Genomic DNA, 9,113 nt, shown 5'->3' on the forward strand with positions numbered 1-9,113 from the left:
TTTATGGTTCCCTCGTCGCTTTGTTGCCTCCCTCTCGTGGGTAGGTTCTCCCTCGGTGCAACCCCGGTGGGGGTTGTGGACGCTTATTTAAAGGCGGCATCTTCTCGCCTCTTCGCCGGAGGTTCATTGGGCATATTAGGCGTTTTGAGCCAAGCCCTGCTCTCCTGCAGCTCTTGGTCGGGGGCTGCGTATTACTATTCGCAGCTAACCTACTTAGCGTAGGCCGTCCACTATCCGCCAGCTGTGACCCCGGTAGTAGCCTGAGCTCAGCCCCACCATACCATGTAGCATTGCAATGGGTATTTGTACATACATATTTATATTTATGACTGTATTTTTATGTGTTAGCGATAATGCATATAAATATTTGAAATATGATATCTGTTTCTACACAGATTTACAAAAATATCTCATTTACAAATGTAGCCGTTAAGAACTGTTCAGAAATCTGAACATACTGCCCACGTTGAAGTGTTTACACTTCAAAATAATTCAAGTATTTATATATCTTGGGCATGCTAATTACATTTTTCTTTACAAGATTGGCGGATCGAACTCGTAATAATTTTTCTAATATAAGCTCCTTTTTATTGTATACATTTTAAATTTTTAATATAATTTTCATTTGCTAATGTTAATAATTAATTTCGTAAGATATGTCCTCCTAGCGGAAATGAGTGCCTTAGTGCCTTGCTGAATTACAGATGCGTTGTAGGACTAGTGTTACGATGACTGCACCAACTATTAATAGAATTAGGTTGTCAGTACTCATGCAATAATGCACCATATTATGCCATTCTAAGTCCAAGTGTTTCGAATTTAATCACGGGACTTTTCAGGTCGTATGCCCAATTTCTCCAAGTGTAAACTGGTGATCTCTTCATCGAATATTTTCGGCAACATATGCAAATTTATGTTGTATTTGTCAGCCTTGATCTCCAATTCGATTTGTACCACCACTTGATTTCTGAAGGAGTTGAACATCTCAAGCTGAGATGACCGTGCGCGAAGCCCAAATTTACCAGGCGTCCTTCGGTCAACAAAATAATATGATTACCATTGGATAGTGTATAACGATAGACTTGGGGTTTGATAATAATTTTCTCTTTGACGTTGCATTCAAAAATGCGACGTCGATTTCACAATCGAAATTACCAATATTACAAACGATCGTATCGTCGGGCATGTGTTCAAAATGTGCGCCAGTAATGATGTCCTTGCAAACAGTTGTTGTTATGAAGATAATAGCTCCTTTGAATGCTTGCTCCATGGTGGTTACTTCATAGCCGCTTGCAAAGCAATGATATAATCTTTTTCGGTGATAAAAACGATTCCGCCGAAACTACGCAGAGGTTATGCACAACTTTTGTCATTATCACATATCCAGCAACACAGCACACTTTGCCAGCAATCATCACATCGGTGGGCCGTTTTATACCATCAATTAACTACTCGCGACAACCATAAGATTACAGAATGTACTCTTGGCCACCGAGTCGTTGATGTGGATGGCTGGCGCACCGAGACGTCTCTCCTTCACCAATTTATATAAATTGTTCACATCGGTTGTAGTTTCTTCGTTCAAATCCTTGACTTGAACTTGATATTTGCTGCCTTTCAACCAAATATTGAACTAGATCGATGTGGACAATTCTATCCCACGCTGTCCAAGTCAACCCAACCGGCACTCTTTTTCAAAAAATACTCCAGAAATATTTTTTTGAAGTTATACTTCTTATACGAGTTCGGAAAAGGTTGCGATAGATTCAGGTTGCGCACCCTTGCTGAATATGAATCTACGCAACCTTGTCTGCGAAGATGTTCGAGCAGCAAGCGAAGCGGTGACAATCGGCGATCGTTTGTTCGTTTCTGTCGGCACAGCTCGGCTTTTCTACCAACAACACAATGTTGCCATGCTTATTCTGTTGTTGTTTTTGTAGAACAATGTTTCAATTTTTGGTTGGTGACACATTCAATTAAAAATAAATTCTGTTGGGATTCGAACCTACGTGCTCGTCGTAACTTTTCAAGCGCTTGCCACCAACACCACCATTGACACTTGTATTTCGTTGTCCTAATTATGGTTTGGTTATGCATGAAAGAAATATACAATGGTAAAAATCGGCGATTTTTTACCTCTTTCCTTGCTGCTGCTGCGCATATGTATGTTTGTATGCTTGTGCATTATTGAAGTTATGCTTCTTTTTCTTTCGTTTGTCTTTCATTTCTGCGAATTCTCAACTATTTTGCGTATATTTTGGTTGAAATACTCTACGTTGGCCGTTGAAAAATTAAGGCTATACTTTACAGGATCATTTCTGTAGTTAGTCTTCATTTACATTTTTAGGAAATCGACCGGCGATGACGAAGTATTTTCGTTTTATCTGACAGCCTTAGGGTTAGAAGTTCATTTCTAATTTTGTCTTGTGGCATATTAGAAATGATGTTTTTTCGAAAATCTTTCCTTTACAACGGATAAAACGACTTCTGAGTGGTGATTTTAGTGAATAAATTCCTTTTGAAATGCTCTGCGTTGGCCGTTGAAAAGTTAAGACTATACTTCTCAGGATCATTCATTCCTTTCATTTCTTCAAAGAAATTAATGACCTTTAGAAATATGCATATTTGCATTATTTCGTTGTCATTTCCATATTCGTAGCAATAGAATTTCTATGGCATAAGTAATGTAATGGCCGCCGATTGTCACCCCATGCCGCTGTAGCAGCTTCGCCTACAAACATGCGTAAATATGTATGTATGTATACGTATGATCGTGAATACATATCGACGCAGATTTTTGCGAGAAGCACCAGAAAGTTGTGCAATTTATGATTTTTAGCTTTTGCCATTGTCGCGAAAAGACGACTTGTAGGCAAAGGTATGATCAGGGAGATGTTACGGCCTCTGTTTTTATGAATGAAGCGAGATCGCTTGTGGAATTTGCGCCTGCGTTCATGAATGAAATCGTTTTTGTTGTAAAATTTACTACACTTGTTCTTCGCCAATTTGGCTGCCATATTGACTTGTGAAGATCAATTTTTTGTTGGTGACATATTCATATGTGTAAGCATATGTATGTTTGTATGCTTGTGCATTATTCGGCAATGCATGCAAATATATGTACATATAAGTATATATGAATGTATGAACATGCAAGTCAATGCGCGCATATGTAATAAGTACATTGATAAGTGATGAAAATATGATTTCAATTTCTGAACGCGCACATGCGTATACAGTAGAATCGCGAAAAAGTTAACCAAAATGTCCCAAGGGTGTTTTACTTTTCCGAAATATTAACTTTTCCAAGGAGGTTTCGATTTTGAAAAAAAAACACGGAAATAAACATAATTTTGGTGGATGACTGACTTTTACTCTTAACAAAACATAAACTTAGATTTAGTTTGTACTTTTTCACATTATACATGCATACATATGTACATATTAATTTGTAAGGGCAGGTTTGAAGAAGCGGTCAAAACTTGTTTGCTTCTTTTCTTTTGTGTAATAGCTCCTGACAATTCTCGTACGCATATTAATAAGATGTGATATCTGATTTGCATCATTATTGTTTTCATACCACTTTATCAAGGTATCGATGCATTCAACTGCTTCGGAAAAACTGACTTTCTGTTGTTGCATATCTTCCTCGACAACTGGTTCTTCATCTTCATTGTCAGACACTTCGAAATCTTCATCATCTTCCGTATTTTGATTGTCGTTCCACTTTTCGATGTCTTCACTGCTGACGTCAACACCACCCACCTTGGACAATAACGATTGTACCTCTCAAAGTGTATCATCGTGAGAACTATTTCATCTAATCAATGTAAGCAATGGAATTTTGTCTTCGCTGTCGTATTGATCACTGTCCCACTGTTTTATATTTTTCCAAGCTTTTATAAGCACAGCTCTTGGCAATTCTTCTTCTTCTTAATTGGCGTAGACACCGCTTACGCGATTATAGCCGAGTTAACAACAGCGCGCCAGTCGTTTCTTCTTTTCGCTACGTGGCGCCAATTGGATATTCCAAGCGAAGTCAGGTCCTTCTCCACTTGGTCCTTCCAACGGAGTGGAGGTCTTCCTCTTCCTCTGCTTCCCCCGGCGGGTACTGCGTCGAATACTTTCAGAGCTGGAGTGTTTTCATCCATCCGGACAACATGACCTAGCCAGCGTAGCCGCTGTCTTTTAATTCGCTGAACTATGTCGATATCGTCTTATATCTCGTACAGCTCATCGTTCCATCGAATGCGATATTCGCCGTGGCCAATGCGCAAAGGACCATAAATCTTTCGCAGAATTTTTCTCTCGAAAACTCGTAACGTCGACTTATCGGTTGTTGTCATCGCCCAAGCGACGGCAATTATGAGCGACTTATAGAATTTAGCTTTTGTTCGTCAAGAGAGGACTTTACTTTTCAATTTCCTACTCAGTCCGAAGTAGCACCTGTTGGCAAGAGCAATCCTGCGTTGGATTTCCAGGCTGACATTGTTGGTGGTGTTAATGCTGGTTCCTAAATAGACGAAATTATCTACAACTTCAAAATTATGACTGTCAACAGTGACGTGCCGGACCCAGAGTACCGCAGAGGCTTTAGATGGGCCTCGCACCTGACCAAGGTGGAAAGGGAGTCCCACCCTTTCAATTTGGAACCAAAGTGTAAGTGTATATGCCAGCACTCATGCTTTGGTTCTCCGAGGTATGATGCGGGTGCGCGCACTCATGCTTTGGGGCGATGATCAACGCATTGTTTTGATCTGTGTATTTCTAGTAATAGAAAACACCGTGGATTGGAGCCTCCTTAGGCAGATACCCACGTTAAACCACATTGGATTCTGTCAACAGTGACGTGAGAGCGTGAGAGAGTCGCGAGTGCGACGACTGTTTGTTTGATGACAGAAGATATTTCGTTTTGCCCTCGTTCACTGCCAGACCCATTTTCTGTGCTTCCTTATCCAGCCTGGAGAAAACAGAACTAACGGCGCGGGTGTTGAGGCCGACGATATCAATATCATCGGCATACGCCAGCAGCTGTACACTCTTATAGAAGATGGTACCTTCTCTATTTAGTTCTGCAGCTCGAACTATTTTCTCCAGAAGCAAGTTGAAGAACTCGCACGATAGGGAGTCGCCTTGTCTGAAACCTCGTTTGGTATCGAACGGCTCGGAGAGGTCCTTCCCGATCATGACGGAGCTTTTGGTGTTACTCAACGTCAGTTCACACAGCCGTATTAGTTTTGCGGGGATACCAAATTCAGACATCGCGGCATAAAGGCAGCTCCTTTTCGTGCTGTCGAAAGCAGCTTTGAAATCGACGAAGAGGTGGTGTGTGTCGATTCTTCTTTCACGGGTCTTTTCCAAGATTTGGCTCATGGTGAATATCTGGTCGGTTGTTGATTTTCCAGGTCTGAAGCCACACTGATAAGGTCTAATCAGTTTGTTGACGGTGGGCTTTAATCTTTCACACAATACGCTCGATAGAACCTTATATGCGATGTTGAGGAGGCTAATCCCACGGTAGTTGGCGCAGATTATGGGGTCTCCTTTTTTATGCATTGGGCATGCTTTCGTCCGACCATATTTTACAAAGAAGCTGATGCATGCTCCCTATTAGTCCTTCGCCGCCGTGTTTGAATAGCTCCGCCGGCAGTCCGTCGGCCCCTGCTGCTTTGTTGTTCTTGAGGCGGGCAATTTCTATTCGAACTTCTTCATGGTCGGGTAATGGAACGTCTGCTCCATCGTCATCGATTGGGGAATCGGGTTCTCCTTCTGGTGTTGTGCGTTCACTGCCATTCAGCAGGCTGGAGAAGTGTTCCCTCCATAATTTAACTATGCTCTGGGCATCAGTGACTAGATCACCTTTGGGGGTTCTACAAGAGTATGTTCCGGTCTTGAAACCTTCTGTAAGCCGCCGCATTTTTTCGTAGAACTTTCGAGCATTACCCCTGTCGGCCAGCTTATCAAGCTCTTCGTACTCACGCATTTCAGCCTCTTTCTTTTTCTGTCTGCAAATGCGTCTCGCTTCCCTTTCCAACTCTCGGCATCTATCCCATCCCACACGTGTTGTGGTTGATCGTAACGTTGCGAGGTAGGCAGCCTGTTTTCTCTCCGCTGTGACACGGCACTCCTCGTCGTACCAGCTGTTCTTTTGCACTTTCCGAAAATCAACGGCTTCGGTTGCAGCTGTACGTAAGGAATTTGAAATGCCGTCCCACAGTTCCCTTATACCGAGTTGTTGACGAGTGCTCTCAGAGAGCAGGAGTGCAAGCCGAGTAGAAAACCCGTCGGCTGTCTGTTGTGATGACAGCTTCTCGACGTCGAACCTTCTTTGTGTTTGTTGGCGTGCGTTTTTTGCTGCACAGAGGCGGGTGCGAATCTTGGCTGCAACAAGATAGTGGTCCGAGTCGATGTTAGGACCTCGGAGCGCACGCACATCTAAAACACTGGAGACGTGTCTTCCGTGTATCACAACATGATCGATCTGGTTGGTAGTTTTTCGATCCGGAGACAGCCAGGTAGCTTGATGAATCTTTTTATGCTGGAATCTAGTACTACAGATAACCATATTTCGGACCCCGGGCGAAGTCAATCAGCCTTAACCCATGTGGGGAAGTTTCGTTGTGGAGGCTGAATTTACCGACTGTAGCTACCTTCTTTGCCCACCTTGGCGTTAAAGTCGCCAAGCACGATTTTGACATCGTGGCGGGGGCAGCTCTCATAAGCGCGCTCCAAGCGCTCATAGAAGGCATCTTTGGTCACATCGTCCTTCTCTTCCGTCGGGGCGTGGGCGCAAATCAGCGATATGTTGAAGAACCTCGCTTTGATACGGATTTTGGCTAGACGTTCATTCACCGGAGTGAATGATAGTACTCGACGACGGAGTCTCTCTCCCACCACGAATCCAACACCAAACTTGCGCTCCTTTATATGGCCAATGTAGTAAATGTCACGAGGACCTATTCGTCTATGTCCTTGTCCCGTCCATCGCATTTCTTGGACGGTGGTGATGTCAGCCTTTATTTTCGCGAGGACATCAACCAGCTGGGCAGCAGCACCTTCCCAATTAAGGGTCCGGACATTCCAGGAGCATGCCCTCAAATCGTAGTCCTTATTTCGTTTGCCATGATCGTCATCAAAAGGGGGGTCTCTCATCCGAGGCTTGTTGCTTAGTTCCATTGGGGGTGTATTTTTACGTGGCGGGTCCCATACCCAGCGCACAACCCTATGTAGGGGATGTTTCGCCTTGTCACATTAGCTCGCCTTCGAACGGATGTTCTTAGGCTACCCAGAGGATACTTGGTCAAAGACCGGAAGTAGTGAGCTGCTTCAGCCATGTGTAAAAGAATCGTTTTTGGCCACTCCCAAGTGAATGGCGATCAGAGAACTTTCCTCATTTGCGTGAACTTCTACACATGACTCCATCCTCCAATGGCGATCAGAGAACTTTCCTCACTTGCGTGAACTTCTACACATGACTCCATCCTCCTATTCATCCCATGCTAATTTAAGCAGCAAGATGGTATCACGAATTGAATGTCCTTTCAAAATATTCTCAACCGGAATGTTTTCTTGTGCTACAATGTTCCATAACAGTTTAGCCCGGTATTCGAACTTGACCAGTCTTATTTGATTTTGATCCATGGGCTGGAAAACAGCTGTCACGTTAGGTGGTAAAAGCATTGCCGCAATGTTTCCATCATCTGACTGTAACTTGTCAGTTGGCTTATGTGCAGTACAGTTGTCAATCAGCAACAATGCCCTTGGTGGTAAATTATTTTCAGCAGAAAATTGGCCAACCTGACAAATATTTTGGCACACTTAAAAATTTTAAAGGATAGAAAAAATAAATTTACCTGCTTAATAAAGGAATAATGGAACCAGCGGAAGAATAGCTCTGAATTCTTCCAAGACTTTTGCGAGTTAGCATATTCCAATGGGTTTTCAAACCCCTTGAAGCAACGGGGGTTTGCGGATTTACCAATTATCAATGGTTTCAACTTATGCGAACCATTTGCGTTCGCACACAACATAAATGTGATTCTATCCTTTGCTATTTTTCGGCCAGGTGCCGTCTTTTCGTTTGCCGCGACAAATGTTTTATCGGGCAGGAAACGATAAAATAATCCAGATTCATCTGCGTTATAAAGCTGCATGTCCGAAATTTCCATTTCATTCATTTTTGCCCGCAAATTATGAATGAACGGCTGACTTGTCGCTTGAGAGGATTTCCCCACAAATTTTTAAGTGGCGAATACCGAATATTTTCTTGAAATTTGCAAGCCATCCATCTCATTGAAATTGTTTTCCTGTGTGCAATTTGGCAAATTCGAGCTTGACTCTTGCCTTTAAAATTGGACCACTCATTGCACAATTACGCTGTCTTTGGCTTAAGAACCATTTACACAACCTTGCCTCAAGAACGGGATATTCCGATTTATGTAAAGTTTTCTTGGTTGCAACTTCATGTGTGTTTGCCACTGCCTCCAAAATTTCATGACGTTTTTTCTTTATTTTTGAGATGGCCGCCTTAGATACATTATAATTCAACGCCAATCGATTTCCATGAATACCTTCATCGAGTTTTCGTAAAATCTCAGCTTTTTGATGCGAATTTAATCTGATTTGCAATGATTTTCTCTGCTTTGTTGGCATTTTTTAACACACTAACCATAAACAACTCGCAAGTTTAAACGCTCATGACACACTACGTATGTATGTACCTCGCGACACCGACTATAATTTTTTACATAGAAATTCGGGGAATACATAGCAATGAGGGGAATACCCGAGCTTGTTTTTCTTGCCAAACAAACGGTTGGGTTTGAAAAAATAGAAAAGCTCAAAAAAGTTAACCCAAAGTTAACTTTTTAGAGCAGTACGTGGACGCTCAAAATCGGTAAACTTAGCCGAAGGTTTAACTTACTCGCGAGTTAACTTTTGCGTGATTCTCCTGAACATACACTCATATGAGCATGTGCAGATACACAAAATAGGATAGAAGATGTATGCCTTTTAACATCGTATACTATACAAATAAATATTTTTCTTACTAATAGAAATTAAATTTATCACAGCAATATACATAATATACATATACATAATCAGCCCTATTC

The 9,113-nt window shown here is 42.2% G+C and overlaps 3 pseudogenes; 1 reads left to right on the forward strand and 2 right to left on the reverse strand.

Moving 5' to 3' along the window:
• Positions 1 to 819: 819 nt before the first annotated feature.
• Positions 820 to 4,829, reverse strand: LOC126766594 (adenosylhomocysteinase-like; annotated as a pseudogene).
• On the forward strand, positions 2,294 to 2,496 carry LOC126766596 (small nucleolar RNA U3; annotated as a pseudogene).
• Positions 4,830 to 7,485: 2,656 nt separating the features above from the next.
• Positions 7,486 to 8,364, reverse strand: LOC126766595 (jerky protein homolog-like; annotated as a pseudogene).
• Between the last annotated feature and the right edge of the window lie 749 nt (positions 8,365 to 9,113).

Source organism: Bactrocera neohumeralis, unplaced genomic scaffold (genome assembly GCF_024586455.1).
Source record: "Bactrocera neohumeralis isolate Rockhampton unplaced genomic scaffold, APGP_CSIRO_Bneo_wtdbg2-racon-allhic-juicebox.fasta_v2 ctg1799, whole genome shotgun sequence".
Taxonomy (NCBI): Eukaryota; Metazoa; Arthropoda; class Insecta; order Diptera; family Tephritidae; genus Bactrocera; species Bactrocera neohumeralis.